The 16,309-nt window shown below is 32.5% G+C and overlaps 1 long non-coding RNA gene and 1 pseudogene across 1 annotated transcript; one reads left to right on the top strand and one right to left on the bottom strand.

The window, feature by feature from the left end:
• Window positions 1-4,830: 4,830 nt before the first annotated feature.
• Window positions 4,831-6,092, top strand: LOC104779079 (putative F-box protein At5g42430 pseudogene; annotated as a pseudogene).
• Window positions 6,093-6,487: 395 nt separating this feature from the next.
• On the bottom strand, window positions 6,488-7,370 carry LOC147946995 (uncharacterized). Its single transcript, XR_015587068.1, has 2 exons — window positions 7,255-7,370; window positions 6,488-6,927 (listed from the first exon to the last, which is right to left on the bottom strand). It is a non-coding gene; the product is annotated as an uncharacterized LOC147946995 (long non-coding RNA).
• Window positions 7,371-16,309: the final 8,939 nt, after the last annotated feature.

Here is a 16,309-nt window from a genome sequence, read left to right on the forward strand (position 1 = left end):
TCTTATCCTTCAAAATCGTGTGGCTTGATCCACTATCAACCACAAGTACATTCTTGTCCTCAGCCATTTCTAATAATGGACAAGAAATTATGTTTAAAAAATAAACAAATATAATGAAGGAAATAATTCAATCTAAACCAAAATAATAATCCAAACAATAATTATCCAATCAAATGCAAGCATAAAGATAAAATTAAATCAAGACCACATATGAGTTTAATTATCCTCTCTTAAACAATCAGATGTTTCATAATCCAATAGGTTATCCTTCTCATGGTCGAAATCACCTTCACCATCGAGATGAACCAAAGTTAGCTTCTGGATCCTTTTTCAAATTCTCTTGATAGAGATCAACAAGGTGCTTAGGAGTTCTGCATGTTTTTATCCAGTGGTTATCCATGCCACATCTATGGCAAGTGGACTTGGTCTTATGTTTCAGTTTAAATATACCGCGGCCTCTACCCCGACCACGGCCGAAGCCGAATCGGTTTCCACGGCCTTGACCACCAAAATTGTGTCCTTGGTAACTACCACGACCAGGACCACCACGTCTACTTCTCCCACGGCCACGACCAAACTTGTCCCTATGGACATAGTTAACCATGTCAACCTTGTGAGCTTCCGGTAATGGAGCTGTACCCGGAGGTCTCAAAGCACTATTCATCATCAATAGCTCATTGCTATGCTCAGCAAGCAACAAACAAGAGATGAGGCTTGCAAACGTCTTAAACCCCTTTTCATGATATTGTTGTTGAAGCAGTACGTTATTGGAGTGAAAGGTAGAGAATGTCCTCTCTAGCAAGTCCTCCTCAGTCACCTCGGTACCACATAACTTTAGGATTGAGACTATCTTAAATAGCTCTGAGTTATACTCATCCACAGATTTAAAATCCTGGATCCTTCAGTTTTTCCAATCAAATTGAGCCTTTGGTAGGAGCACCGTCTTTTGGTGTCCGTATATCAGTGAGACCAGAAGATCATCCCTTTTTGGGTGTAAATCCAAGGTATTCCAACCCTTTGCTTAACCAATGCTATGGCTAGATGGGTACGTAACAAACTAGGTTATTTGTCTGAGGTTGACTATAATGAGAATGAAAACCAAACTGGGGCAGTAAGAGTAGAATTGACTGGAATGTAGATGATCCGTTACGTTTCCAAAAAAACATATGCTTTATTGCTGAAGAAAACACCATTGTTAAGTTCCGATATGAAAGACTCCAGAACTTTTGTACCAAATGTGGATTTCTTAAACACGATCTCAAGGAATGTCAAATTGGGTTTGAGGATGCTGGTCCAGAGAACTCTGACAATGACAGTGATGGTGATGATCATAATGATGGTGATAAGGATATGTCCGAGGCAAACACTCTTCCATCAATTGACCCGGCAAGTCTCATCCCGGGTATAAAGTTGCCATCAATGCCAAAAACAACGGTCCAACAATATGTACCACATTCTGTGGAGAGCCAGAGTCTTCCTAGTATGTGCAAGATAGAGACCTGACAGCTGAACGACTTCGTTACTTAAAGGCCAAAAGAGCAGGAAAAACCATTGATGCTTATTATCACACAAGGGTCAACCAACATGAGCATGCGGACACTGCAAATGGAGACTTTGGAATTATGAAGCGAAAGAGAGTGGAGTTTGAGTTTTCTTTCAACAATGCAGAAGTAGCGGAGGAGTTGATGGTCCTGAATCAACTTCGCACAAAGAATCAGCGAACAACTTCGGTAGGTTTGTGTTCTATTCACAAAGGATTCGACGGAGGCGCGGGGGGCCCGGTACCCCCAATAGATCCAATATGAAGATCCTCTCATGGAATAGTCAAGGGATTGGACCGCAACTAACTACTTCTCGTTTAAAAAAACCTCTGTTTTAGTACTAAGTGTGATATTTTATTCCTATCTGAAACTCTCAATCAATCTGATGTAATAACTAAACTTAAGTGTGACTTAGGATTTGCTAACGTTATGATCCAGCCCCCTCAAGGTAGGAGTGGTGGCTTAGCCTTGTTTTGGAATGACAATGTATCTCTCTCCTTGATCTCTAAGGATGAGAGACTCATTGATGTTTCAATTATCTTTAATAAAACTGTACCCGGAGGTCTCAAAGCACTATTCATCATCAATAGCTCATTGTTCTCCTCAGCAAGCAACAAACAAGGGTTCAGGCTTGCAAACGTCTTAAACCCCTTTTCATGATACTATTGTTGAAGCAATACGTTATTGGAGTGAAAGGTAGAGAATGTCTTCTCTAGCAAGTCCTCCTCAGTCACCTCGGTACCACATAACTTTAGGATTGAGAATATCTTAAATAGCTATGAGTTATACTCATCCACGAATTTAAAATCCTGGATCCTTCAGTTTTTCCAATCAAATTGAGCCTTTGGTAGGAGCACCGTCTTTTGGTGTCAGTATCTGTTTTTCAACGCTGACTAAAGATCAAGAGGATCTTCAATAGTGAGGTACTGATTTTTGAGACTCTCAGCAAGGTGATGGCGAATATGCATTATTGCCTTGTACTTGTTATTTTCAGAACAGTCATTCTCATCCTCAATGCACTCGCAAAGATCCTTTGATTTCAGATTGATCTTTGTGTCCAATGCCCATTGCAAGTAATTATCTCCAGAAACATTAAGGGCAACATAGGAGAGGTTGTTGAGCTTTGTCATCTATAAAATAGAAAACATGCATCCGATTAGCATGCAATATTTAAGACCGAACTATGCAACAATTTTAGGTCATGCGGTATTTAAGACCGAACCATGCCAATTACTTAAGGCCATGCAATATTTAAGACCGAACCATGCCATGCACTTATACTCAAATTTTCGTGGTTTATGTCTTGTTTTTCTCTCATAATTTTGTGGTTCAATATGCATGAAACAAAAATCCTAGACAACAATTATAATCTAGCATGCAATGATTTTCCTTTTCCTGAAATTTCCTTTTTCTAGATTAGGATTAAGACAAAGTTTTAGGAAATATTTTCTAGGATTTTAGGATAATGTCTAAAATTAATTTGTGAGTTATCCTAATTTTATTTTCTCATGCAAACATACTATAACCAGCTTGTTATATCCTAGAACCGCCGTCGCACAAAACCCTTTGTTCGTATGTTTGCATGAGAAAATAAAATTAGGATAACTCACAAAGGGTTTTGTGCGGCGGCGGTTTTAGGGTTTTTAGGGTTTTTCTCAGTTGGAGTTTTTATGGAAAACTCGTGCTGATAACGTGTTGTAAAATAGAGAAATCGAATGAGGTTTTCTCTTGTCTTATTCTTATTGATTCAGCTGTTCATTACATATATATAGGGATAGACAAACCTTTAGTACAAACCGACTAAGAAATAAGTAATAAGTAATAGGTCTTGGCCATGGGCCGTAAACACTAGAACATACATGGGTCATGTATGACCGGTTATGGAAATCCACCAGTTTTACAACACAAATTTAATTATCTATGTCTTCACTGCAATTATAGTTGGTCTACTAAATTGATAAACTATAAGGGTAAATTAGGTGTGATTGAATTAGACTTTTAATTATGTTGGTGAATTTCCCCTTTTACATATGTGGGTTATAGAGGATATTGAGAAACGGGAGTGGTCTAAATTATATGCATACACTTTGACTCTTTGAGGACTGAGAATAAAGTTAACGATCGTACGAGAATACGAGAATGCATACGCACCGTTTTATGTTTTCTATTTTAATCCCGAAAGCAACATCCTCCGAAGTGTTGAAACCCAAGGTATTACTAGAGAAGACGGTGTAGAATGGCGTAAAGATAATCACGAAGTCTTCGCCTTTGTAGACCATGTAGAGGATCTTATAACTTTGATGTTACGAAGACACCATATGCTGCAACATCTATAAGCCGATGGCCAGATTAAGAGCACATCAACATCATTTGAAGAAGATCATCAAGTGAGGTTCCATTGCTCACTTGCAACAAGATCTTCGTACGTTTGAGAGCAAATTAATATGAGTCTTTTAGAAGATGATTAATTTATAGGTGTCAAAACTTGATTGCTCTCAAAATCAGCTAAAATCTCTCTATTTGATACAAGTTATATTCTCTATATATGTAAACCTCGTCATGGCTGAAGTTGTCGTCAGAATATATATAATACAGAGTCTAAGCTATTTTGCTTGTGGGTGTTAACACTTCTCATTTACAGGTTTCGATCGTGTTAGATTCTATCACTCTTGGCTTTGCTATTTTGTTCTTTCTAGCTTCGTGTTCATGTCCACCTATTGAAGTGGGTATGAAATAAAGTAGAGAAGCAAGACCGAACCCAAATACATGACTCGCGCATTCACCCATGAAGAAACCAAAATTGTTGTAAAAAGTATTTGCTCCTTCGCCATGCAGCCAAAAATAAAATAAAAACATACGCAATCGAGCCATTAGTGAGAAATCAAAATAGCCATAGAAACCACAAGAAACAATTAATCATCGAATGTTTTTAGTTTTTGAAACTACAGCTTTTGGAATTAATTTTTGAAAACAATATATTCCCTAAAAAGTAGGATAACCTTGTTTTTGGAGTTTTCCACCAATTTTCAATGAAAAATTATAAACATTCAGTGAAAAAAATCCAAATATTATTTCACATGTTTTTAAAAATATAAACATAATTTTTAAAAATAATCAAATTACATAAAGAAAAATTATTTCACATGTTTATACTTAATAGTTGTGGTAAGTCAGTAATAGAGTAATTTCCATTATGATGACTAGGGTTTTTCTTTTGGTCAAACCGAATTAACCAAACCTAATTTATTGAATTAGTCTGGGAGTAGACCATAAGCAAACACGCACGATCATGTATAGAGGAGAAAACTCAGATTCAATCGCTCTTGATGATCTCATTCCTGATATACTCGCGAGATTGCCTGCGAAGTCAATCGCTAGGTTTCGCTGCGTGTCGAAGCTATGGGCGTCCTTGCTTTGCAAGCCATACTTCACCGACTTGTTCTTGACTAGGTCGTCGGCTCGTCCACGTCTCTTAATTGGGGTTAAACAAGAAGTTCAGTGGTTTTTGTTTTCATCGCCTCAGCCTCAGAATCCTTCCTCTCTTGTTGTCGCCGCTGATTTTCATATGGAGATGTCTTTTGACATAGAATACTATAAGATTTGTGGATATGCCTCTGGTTTGCTCTATTTCCCTAGTATACGTATCTCAGAGGGGTATAATTATGATATGTTTCATAAGGATGAAAAGCATGCGATATGTAACCCTAGCACGGGACAGTATGCGATCTTACCTGAACCGAGAAAAACGAACAGAGCGGGTGGTGGATTTTTAGGGTTTGATCCGATTGGCAAGCAGTTCAAGGTTTTAGTCAATGGTCGTTATATCTTGACATTAGGGACTGAAAACCTGAGATGGAGGAGGATCAAATGCCCCTTCATTGCTTATCATCACTTTAACGGTAATGGGATATGCATCAATGGGATTTTGTATTACGTAATTTCCAACAAGGGTGATAAGGATAATCTATTAAGTTGCTTTGATGTTAGGTCTGAGAAAGTTCAGTTTATATCTCCAGACACACGCTGTTGTTTTAGTGGGCTTACTAAATTGATAAACTATAAGGGTAAATTAGGTTTGATTAATATGGAGTATGATCATAGTCATCGTGTTGGATTTCCCCTTAAGTTACATATGTGCGTTCTAGAAGATATCGAGAAACGGGAATTCTCTGCATATGTTTACATTTTAAGTACTGAGGATAAAGTCTTTAAGGTTCACGACTATATTTCCGTCGTTGGGGCGACTGCTTCAGGTGAAATTGTTTTGGTGAAGGATAATGCAAACGCACCGTTTTATGTTTTCTATTTTAATCTCGAAAGGAACATTCTCCGAAGTGTTGAAATCCAAGGTGTTAGACTAGAAGGGGAAGAATGGTCTAGTGGTAGACATCAAGTTCACGCCTTTGTCGACCATGTAGAGGATCTGAAGTTTGATGTTACGAAGAAAAGATATGCTGCAACATTTGTAAGTGCAGCTCAAGAAAAAAAGCTAGCACATCATCTAAAGAAGATCATCAAGTGAGGACCGTTGCTTGCTTGCAACAAGATCGTCATTTGGTGTTTAGAATTGTCTTTTTCTTTTTATGAATTCAATATGGTTTGATAACTTTGGCTTTTTTTAATTGATGACTACAATCAGTGTTGTTTAGGTTGGCACTTTGTTTACAATCATTTTAATGAATTTAAAATAATTTCATTTTCTTTTGTTGAATGTGGATTGATTTTAGGGTTTTTACTTGGTTTGGATAAAAAAATTACCAAACTCCATCCAAATCCGAAACAATCCATACCCGACATGTATTTATCCAAATCCGACTGAAATCTAAAAGTATCTTACCCAAATATGAATGCCCACCCCCAGCTCGAACTACAAATTTCCATACTATTACACACTTGAGCATAAAACTCCATACCGTTGGTCCACTTTTTTAGTTGCACTCTTCAAAAGCTTCAAACCATTATAATTTCATACTAACATAGTGTACATTATATGTTACAATACATATCATATCTGCTCCATACGACAGTACATATCATATCTGCTCCATACGACAGTCCAATATTTTGCTATGCATTGTCCGGTGGGTACCATACTACACAGTTATTCAAAGCCAAAGTCTTAATTATATTGCCTCTAAGCGTGAGTTGTGACACTTCTCATTTACAGGTTTCGGTGTGACCTCTTTATCACTTTGTTGGCTTAGCTATTTTATTGGTTTGGTTCTGATTTCGGTCTATTTAATTTAGTGAAAATTCGTGAATGGAATGGCTCGTGTTTACATGGAGACGATGATACAGAGATGCGCCACCTTCTCTCAAATCAAACAACTTCAATCTCATTTTCTCACCGCCGGCCATTTTCAATCTTCCTTCCCTCCGTTCTCGTCTTCTCACAATTATGTTTGCACAAAAAAAAAAGATTTATGATCAACCAATCAAATTGTGAATTAGAAGAAAATTAATTTAACATAATTAAAGAAATAATAGAAAATTATAAACACGATAATATATAAATCCCAAATAATTTAAAGATGAAAATACAAATTAAATAAAAAAAATCTAAAAATACTATAAGAAATTTTAAAATACAGTATTAGAAAAAGAAAATGCATATATTAATTTTTTTGGGTCAATATATTGATCTTATCTATTCGAAACTGAAAAATGAGAAAGAAAGAGAAAATTTTGGTTTTAAAAAATAAGAAAAATTTACCTTCCCATTAAAAAAGTTTTACCCATAGAACAAATAAAAGTTGAAAGAAGTGTTTTTGAATAAATTTTTTTGTTAGATGAAAAATATGAGACAATCTATGTTTATATAGAAGTGTGCCTTTACAAAAATTATAATTAATAATTAAGTGTATATTTTCCTTAATCCCATTTCTACTTTATTGTAGAATTAATAACTTAAAATGAAATTATGTAAATAATGTTATAATTTAGTATTTTATTAAATATAAATATATATAATCTTCTTATAATTATTTAATTTATTTTTAATTTAAATATTTTTTTGATTATTATCTTTTTACATTATTAATATTATTTAAAACAAAATACTCAAATTTATCCTATTAATTATTAAATTTTATATATATTAAAATCTCAGATTGATAACTTCACATATGTCATAATCTGGCTAACTTTCAAAACCCAACTTTATACTTATAACTAGAAAAAGTCTCACGCGATACGTGGGTAAAATGAACATAATAAAACATGTTTAATTATTTTAAAATACATTCAACAATAATTAACATTAATGTTGTTACAAAATTTAATGTGAGAGATAGAATATGATGTGTGACAAATAATTTGGCTTGCTATTTATAGAAAATCTGTGGTATCAATATATCATTAGGATCATGAAAGGTTTTCAGTTTTTTTTGGTCAAACATCATGGGAGATAGTTATGGTTGTATTTCAAAAAATAAATATGCCATAGATTTATTTTTGTGTTTCTTATATTTCGTAAAATATAAACTGTATGGAATTGATACAATAAAGTGTATTAATACGTGGAAAGTTTATTTTTTATTTTTTCAAACATCATATGAGTTACATTTAAAATAATTAATCCTTTATCTTATAAAACACAAGTCACATGGCCAATGAGATTCTGCCACATCAGATTTTGTATTTCTAAATTAAAATAAAAACATTTACCCATTAGTTTCGGACAAAAAAAAACATTTACGGGAAAGGAAAATATAAAAAATGTTTACAAGTCTAAGAAAAACTGAACGAAAGTTAAAAATAAATGTTTATAAATGTGTAACATCCATGTTTCGGGAATAAACTTGGGATGTGTTGAGTAAACTAAAAGTGGATTTTAATTGATTTTATTGTTTAATTAAATCCTGGTTTAATCAAATTAAACCAAAAACCCTTAATCTCCCTCAAAGTGTGTAACATCCGCGAACCAAAATCCTAGTTTAGGGATTGCATCGGTCGACGCACAATGTGCATCGGTCGATACTGAGTCCTGGTTTGTTATTGTTGATTGTAAATTGTTTATTGATGGTTAGAGATGACTCTATTGCTTGTGTGTATAGCCCAGTAGATGGGAGAATTTCCTTACTGAGTGTTTATAAAATACTCATGCATTGCAATTTGCATTTGTGGTGCAGGTAAAGGCCAAGTTTGATCGTGGAATCAAGGCAATGAAGAGGAGGATGTTCTAGTGGTTCGCTTGGTTGTCTGGCTTCTGTTAGGTTGCTAGAGTTGAGTCCTAGAATGTTGTTTAGGATTGCTGGTTCTCTGGTTTATGCTGTTTGGATCATTAGTTTATGAATTAGAATTAATATCCGTTATTGGATTATGATTGGATTATTTATTGGTTATTGGTATCTGTTATTTCCGTTGTTGGTTGTGTTTGTGGTTAGGTGGCTAGTGGGTATGAGACCACTAGCTGTAGTGTATTTATTATTATTATTTATTATTTATTAATTAAAAAAAACGGGTCAGGTCGTTTCAAAGTCACGCCTCCTCTCTCTTCTTTTGTGCTTTTGTCAAAATTGTCATCAGAGGGAGGGAGAGATTGAGAGATAACTCTTGGTTATTTAGTGTAAAGGAGAAGGAGAAAAAGATCAACATTTTCCTTAGAGTAAAGAGAGAAAGAGAACTGTCTGGGTTTAGGAGAAAGATGATGACAATTTCGACAGGTACTGATTTTTGGTAGAGTTGTAGCTAAGAGATTTTCCTATACTCTCCTTTATACAGAAGTTAATTTGGGTTAATACTCTAGGAGATATTGGCTTTTTAGTGGGGAGTTTTGTCTCAGTCGCGGATTGAGACCAGCGGGTGTTTCGGGATCGATTGCGGTTTCACCTGAGATCTGATCGTTCTGAAATTTTGTGGGAAGCTTCGGGACGTGTAGACCTTGCTTTTCAACAGAGAGATTAGAAAGTTAACATTTCGTTTTGATTTCGTGGTTTCACTTGTGAGGTTGTCCTTTTCTGTTTTCTTTCTAGCAGTTTGTTTTCATTGTTTGTTTGTTGTTGTGATTGGTTGTAGGAGCAAGTTTGGTTTTTCTTGGATATTGGAGAGCCTCTCATTTGGTTGTTGTTATTTTCGTGAATCACTTCTTAAGGTGAGTGCATGACCATGACTGATCTAAGCCTGTGATTCGCTGTTTGTTGTTGTTTTGTGTGTTTTTTTGTTGGGATTAGATGCTACATGTTCCTACGGATGGCTTGGGTTTTGAGTATTGGGCGATTTGGTGGAGTTTGGGAGCGAGATTCGACTCTCGGCTTCGTGCGGATCACAGTTGCAGAGGTAGTGTCGATCGACACCAGTTGGTGTCAGTCGAAATCAGTGAAGCGGCATCGATCGACACTGTGGGGTAGTGTCGATCGGCACCAAGAGCTAGTGTCGGTCGACACTTGGCTGGTGTCGGTCGACACCTCCCTTCCAGCGAGATGATGTTTGCTTTCTTGGTTTCTATATTTTGTTTGTTGGTTGTTTGGAACATTAGTATCACAGTTGCTTGTGTGTATAGCCTAGTAGATGGGAGGATTGCCTCACTGAGTGTTTATCAAATACTTATGCATCTCAATTTGTGTTTGTGGTGCAGTTAAAGGCAAAGTGTGATCCTGGAATCAAGGCAATGAAGAGGAGGCTGTTCTAGGGACTCGATTGATTGTTGTCTGGCACTGTTAGGTTGCTAGAGTTAGGTCATTAGAACGTTGTTAGGATTGTTGGTTCTATGTTTCCTGTTGTTTGGTTATTGGAATTGTTACACTTTGATTATTGGTTAATTAATTATTAGATATTTATTAGATTATAATTATGGTTTATGTTATCTGTTGTTGTGTGTTGTGAATAGGTGGCTAGTGGGTATGAGACCACTAGCTGTAGAGTATTTATTATTATTATTATTTTTATTATTATTTATTATTTAAAAAAAACGGTCAGATCGTTTGAAAATGTTTGGACTATTACTAATAAAGCCCAAGTCCATTAAAATGATTTGTAACCAAAAAATATTTTCTTCTCCTTGATGCTTCATCGAGTTGTATCCCTAATTTTCGGCTCACTAACACCTCCACGTTCAAGGTGATTTTACAACCGATTCCTCTTTTATTTAAATTCCAATTCAGTTTCTTTTATCTGTTATCCTCTCCTCTAACCTCTCTGTTCCATCGTTTTTTTCCTGCACATCTACACTACAATTACAATTCTCAGTCAGGTGAATGTTCAAACTTTTGTTCATATTAATAGATTTTATCTTCAACTCATATTAATAGATTTTATCTTCAACTTTTGTTCATATGTGTTGCTTAGTGACATAGAGCTTGTGTTGGTGATGTATGGATGGTATTATCTTAATTTTATGAACAGTATATCGAACTATCGATTCAAGAGGTTAAAAAATATCTTTAATTTTCTCAAATTATAAAGTGGCATTTACAAAAATAACCATTTTTTCATGTCGGTTTTTAAAAATACCCTTTCATGTTGACCATTTTTAAAACTACCCCTCTTTATGTACAAAATGACCAAATTATCCTTTCTTTGAATGACAACAAGAATGTAGAGTCACCAAAATCAAAAAAAATTTCCGCCAAAATCGAAAATTTTTCCTGTCAAAAATTATTTTTTCCACCAAATTTTTGAAATTTATACCTTTTAAAAACCTTGTAAACGCTTTTAAAAACCTTGTAAATTCGTTTATAAGGTGTTTAAAAACCTTATAAAAACCTTATAAAAACCTTGTAAAAATGTTTACAATATGTTTAAAAACCTTTTAAAAATCTTGTAAACGCTTTTAAAAAGTTTGTAAAAGCGTTTACAAGATGTTTAAAAACCTTTTTAAAAACATTTTAAAAACCTTTTAAAAACCTTATAAAAACATTGTAAAAGCGTTAAAAAAGTTTTAAAAAAACCTTTTTAAAACCTTTCAAAACTCTTTTAAAAATCTTGTAAAAGCGTTTACAAGGTGTTTATAAGGTTTTCATGAGGTTTCTACCTTATAAAACATTTTAAACACCTTGTAAATTTTTTTTGTGAAATTTTTTCGAAACTTTTTTGGCGGAAAATATGTCGGAAATTCTTTTGGCGGGAAAACTTTGTTTTTTTTTATTATAAAATATTTTGCATCTAAGGGTAAAATGGTCATTAAAAATTAAAGGAGGGCAAAAATTAAAATTACTAAAAAAAGGGATATTTTTGAAAAGGTATATATCAAAAGGTGTATTTTTAACAAATTCTCAAGTATAAACCTATAGCTTATATTGGAGAATTGCGATATAATAAACATTATATTTACTTTTAACAACGTAGAAATTTGGTAATATGCAATCAATTTTTTTTATTGTGTAGTATTACTTATTGATATATTATTTGATTACAAAAAATAATGTCGTGCGTATGCACGGGAGAAATTCTAGTATGCAATAAATTGTGATAATTATTATTATTAAATTAAAACAAAACATCATTATTGTATCATATCTTGAAATTATTTAAGAACAAAAATTGTCTTTTGTTTTAAAATTATAAAACAAATATTTTATTCTTGGATTACTGAAAAATTATTGAAAAATACAATGTTATGGTAATTATATACAATATTTATAATGATTTCTCGTAAGTAATATACTTACTTACAAAATATGCTGTCCAATAAAACATATATTGTATTCCAATTAATACATTAAAGTGTATTAAAATGATGAGTGTTTTTTTTTTACATCAATAAGTTTTTGTTTTCTGGCAAACATTATGGAGTTACATTTTAAAGAATTTATACATATCCAATAAATATTATATTTTTTTGTCAACAAATAAATATTATAATATTTTATATCTTGAAATTATTTTAAAATAAAACCACCATAACTATAATTTTTCTAAAACTATAATATTAATGATTTTTTCTTTAATTATTGACAAATTATTATTTGAGGAATTATAATGTTATGGTAAGTATATCAAATATTGATCAATGAAACATGTGTATTTATATTTATATATGTATAATAATTAAAAGGACATTGCTAACATGTTATGATATTTTTTTGGATATTTTTTTATGTATATAATTTGGAGAGTAAGGAGTGCCATTTGTGAGCTTTTTAAAGTATGACTTTGAAAAAACCTTACTTATTATAAAAAAAATAAAGAATTACACTAAGTTAATGTGAGTTGAATACAAAAAATAATAGAATTTACAAACTTTTGTGAGGTTTGAGATATGAGGATTATTGAGATGTGTGTCTTTTTTTTTTTGTTTTTTTTTCAACCAAATATTATGATAAATTAAAAGATAACTCCTAGATTGGTCGCCTAAACAGGAGGAAAATAGTTTACAAATGAAATTTCAAAAGTTAAAGTTCCCAAAGAACGAGCAAGACAGTCCGCTTTTACGTTGGACCCACGAGGAATACTAGACAAGGAGAAGGAGGGAAAAGATGGTCGGAGATGTGTGTCTTTCTTTATAGGAATATTTGGAGTTAGAAGCCTATTATAAATTGATTATTTAATTGGATAGTTAATGCACTAATCCTTATACCAATTTCTATCTATAAGAAGTTACATAAGCTATACGAGAGTTACAAAATGCAAGAAATACATACTAATATATTTTAATATTTATTATGTTTCTTATTGTTATTAATCATTCAATACTATACTAATAATATTATGGAAGTTAAAAAAGTGTCAACATATAACATAAGTAAATAATTTCAATAAAATAAATTTTAGTACCTTAAAGATGAATATGATTATTAATATGAGAGTTACAAAAGATGTGATAAAGTATGAATTTTACTAAAATATGTAATAAAGTTCACCAAAAAGACATTTATTAGTTGTTTTGAATATTTTCTTTTTTAACTTAATATAATTGTAGATATATGATAGGAATTTCAAGGAAAACAAATGATAATTATATATATATATATATATATATATATATATTCATTTCTTTCTTTAAAAGACATATGCTATATATTTATTTAAATATACATTAGTTTGTTTTAGTTAGAATCAAATTGAAAAATAATGTAATAATCATATCATGTTAATCATTTCTATTAAAGTTAAGAAATAAAAGAGAAAATCATTATTTTGGATAATATGCTTTATAAAATAAATAAATAAATTGAATATCATATAATGTACTAGATAAGAACCCGCCTGATGTGCGGTTTTAAAGTTTTGTAAATTAAATTAAATTTAATAAAAATATATTAAAATATATTGTATGTTATTTATAATATTTTTTTGCAATAATACACTGATTTATATATATCTATATACAAATATTTTATGTATGTTATCATTAAAATTATATTTTTTACACGTAAGTATACTGTATACTACAAATATATTACCACCACCTAGAAAATGTCTATATGAACAAATTAAGTCAACTATTATATGTTTCTTTACTTTCACTTTTGCATAGTTTCTTTAAACACTAAAAATGTTCGCTTAAAAAATATTTTGAATAAAGAATTAATTACATCACAATAGTGTATGACTAACCATGGAGAGAACCTCGGTTCTGTCCTCCTCCCTTATGGAGAGATCCTTGCTTCCTACCTCATCCACCATGGAGAGAACCTTCGCTTCGCTTTTCTTTCTAAGAGAGATAACCTTGTGTCCAACATCCCCCACCTTCCTCCATTGTACATTGCGTCCAACCTCCTCCACCATAGAGAGAACCTCGACTCTACCCTCCTCCTGTGTGGAGAGAACATGTTCACATTTTTTACTTACCTCAAAGTGACTTGCTCCAACAACCAATGAAACTAAAGATCATTTTCCAACGTCGTCACAAAATCTATTGATAGTAACTAATATTAAATTTTCCAATGTATTCATGGAACTTTCTTTGACACACTATGATGTAGTCTCTGTCTCCAAACTCCTATGGATCTATCAACAACGATTTATGTTTTTCCAATCTATCTATGTTTATTGTAGGCTTGTATTTAATTAGCCTATTTTATCCAACCATTAGGTTGATGACCTTCTCCTCTTTATCTCCCTTTGAGATTGAACGAATAATAACAATTATGTTTACACCAAAAAAAAATGTCTATGACAAATCAATCAAGGTTGAGAAATTAGAAGAAAATTAATTTGACATAGTAAATGAAATAATAGAAAATTATAAGCATGGTAATATATGAATCTCAAATAATTCAAAGATGAATATATACATTTAAATAATACAATCTAAAACTACTACAATAAATTTTAAAATACAGTATTAGAAAAAGAAGATGCATATATTAATCTTCCATTTTTTTTTTGGGTCAACATATAAGACGATCTATGTTTATATAGAAGTGAGTATTTACATTTTTTAGAATTAAAAATTTTCTGTATATTTTCCTTAATTTTTTTCTATTTTATGAGAATATTTATTCCAATAATGAGTTCATCGTTTTTTTAAAACATTTTTGCTTCCCACTTTCTTGTAAGACGTACTATCGTTCGACGATAAGAACACTTTCTGTTTAGTTGATCTAGTGTTGTAATCTATGTTGTTATCTTGCATTTATGTATTCATCTTTTTTTATGCTACATGTACTGCAAATTAATAGAAATAATAATAACACCGTGAGAATTTTTTTAATTCCAAAAACCTTAGTTATTATGCATAAGAAACTTTGTTAACACTTCAAAGTCAAAGATTGCATAGTATGCATTATGAAATTGAGAAACGAAACAAAAACGACGACGAAAACACGTGGTAATATTTAGGAATCTTTTTATATAGTTGCTTCGATTATGCAACAAACAAATTGCCTTCTAGGCTTGTTCAAGAACAATGATGTGTCAAACAAAAGGTTAATAAAAAAAATTAGAAAATTTTACCAAAAAAAACATGTTGGTCGATAATTAAGTTTGGTCAAACAGTTGCAATGTTTCGGTCTAAACGTTGCAGTTTGTGATGTTTCACTGGAGAGTTATCAAATACGAAGAGATACAAGTCTTTGTGTTATCGTGTCTATTTGTTAACTATATAAACCAATTTTGTCTTGATTGTAAACAACAAGTTTTATGTAAATATAATTTTTCAGTTTCGTTCTTTGTCTTCTCAAAAGAGAAGAGACAAAGGTCTCTTGCTATGTTTTTTTTTCTTCTTCCTCTCAATATGTTAACAAAACAAAGCTAGTCAAAATTATTTTGTTTGATGAAAAATATGTCATCATCTAATTGCTTATATAGAGGGGTGTATTTACAATCCTTTAACTTTCAGGATTAATAAAGTTTCTTTTAATATAATAAGATTACAATTATCTTATGTATTGTTTTACCAAGCTTGAAAACTGTGATTTCTGATCGTTAAAATTGACATGTGTCACGATCTGATGAGTTATTAACTTTGATATGTGATTTCTGATCGCTAAAATTGACACGTGTCACGATCTGATGAGTTACTAACTTGGATATTTAATCGTTAAAACTGACAGTGTCACAATCTGATGAGTTTTTAACTTTGATCTTTGATCGTTAAAACTTGTGACAACCCGTCCTGCGGACCCCACTAGCCCCCCGCTAGCTTGCTCCAATGGACCCCAAGCTGGTCCTGCAGGGCATCGATCATAACCCTCATTGTGGATATCCAAATCCACTAGTAGGTTATTGGTGCGCCAGGCTTTCCTCGAACCCTGGTCCCCACCCTTTAACAACCTTCCCACAGGACAAGTTGTCACCAATTGATCTGTAGGTCAATTGGTGACAGGTTGTCCTGTGGGAAGAGAACCTTGCGTCCAACCTCCCATCATGGAGAGAAGTTTGGCTCC

Source organism: Camelina sativa, chromosome 3, assembly GCF_030686135.1.
Source record: "Camelina sativa cultivar CO46 ecotype springtype chromosome 3, ASM3068613v1".
Lineage (NCBI taxonomy): Eukaryota > Viridiplantae > Streptophyta > Magnoliopsida > Brassicales > Brassicaceae > Camelina > Camelina sativa.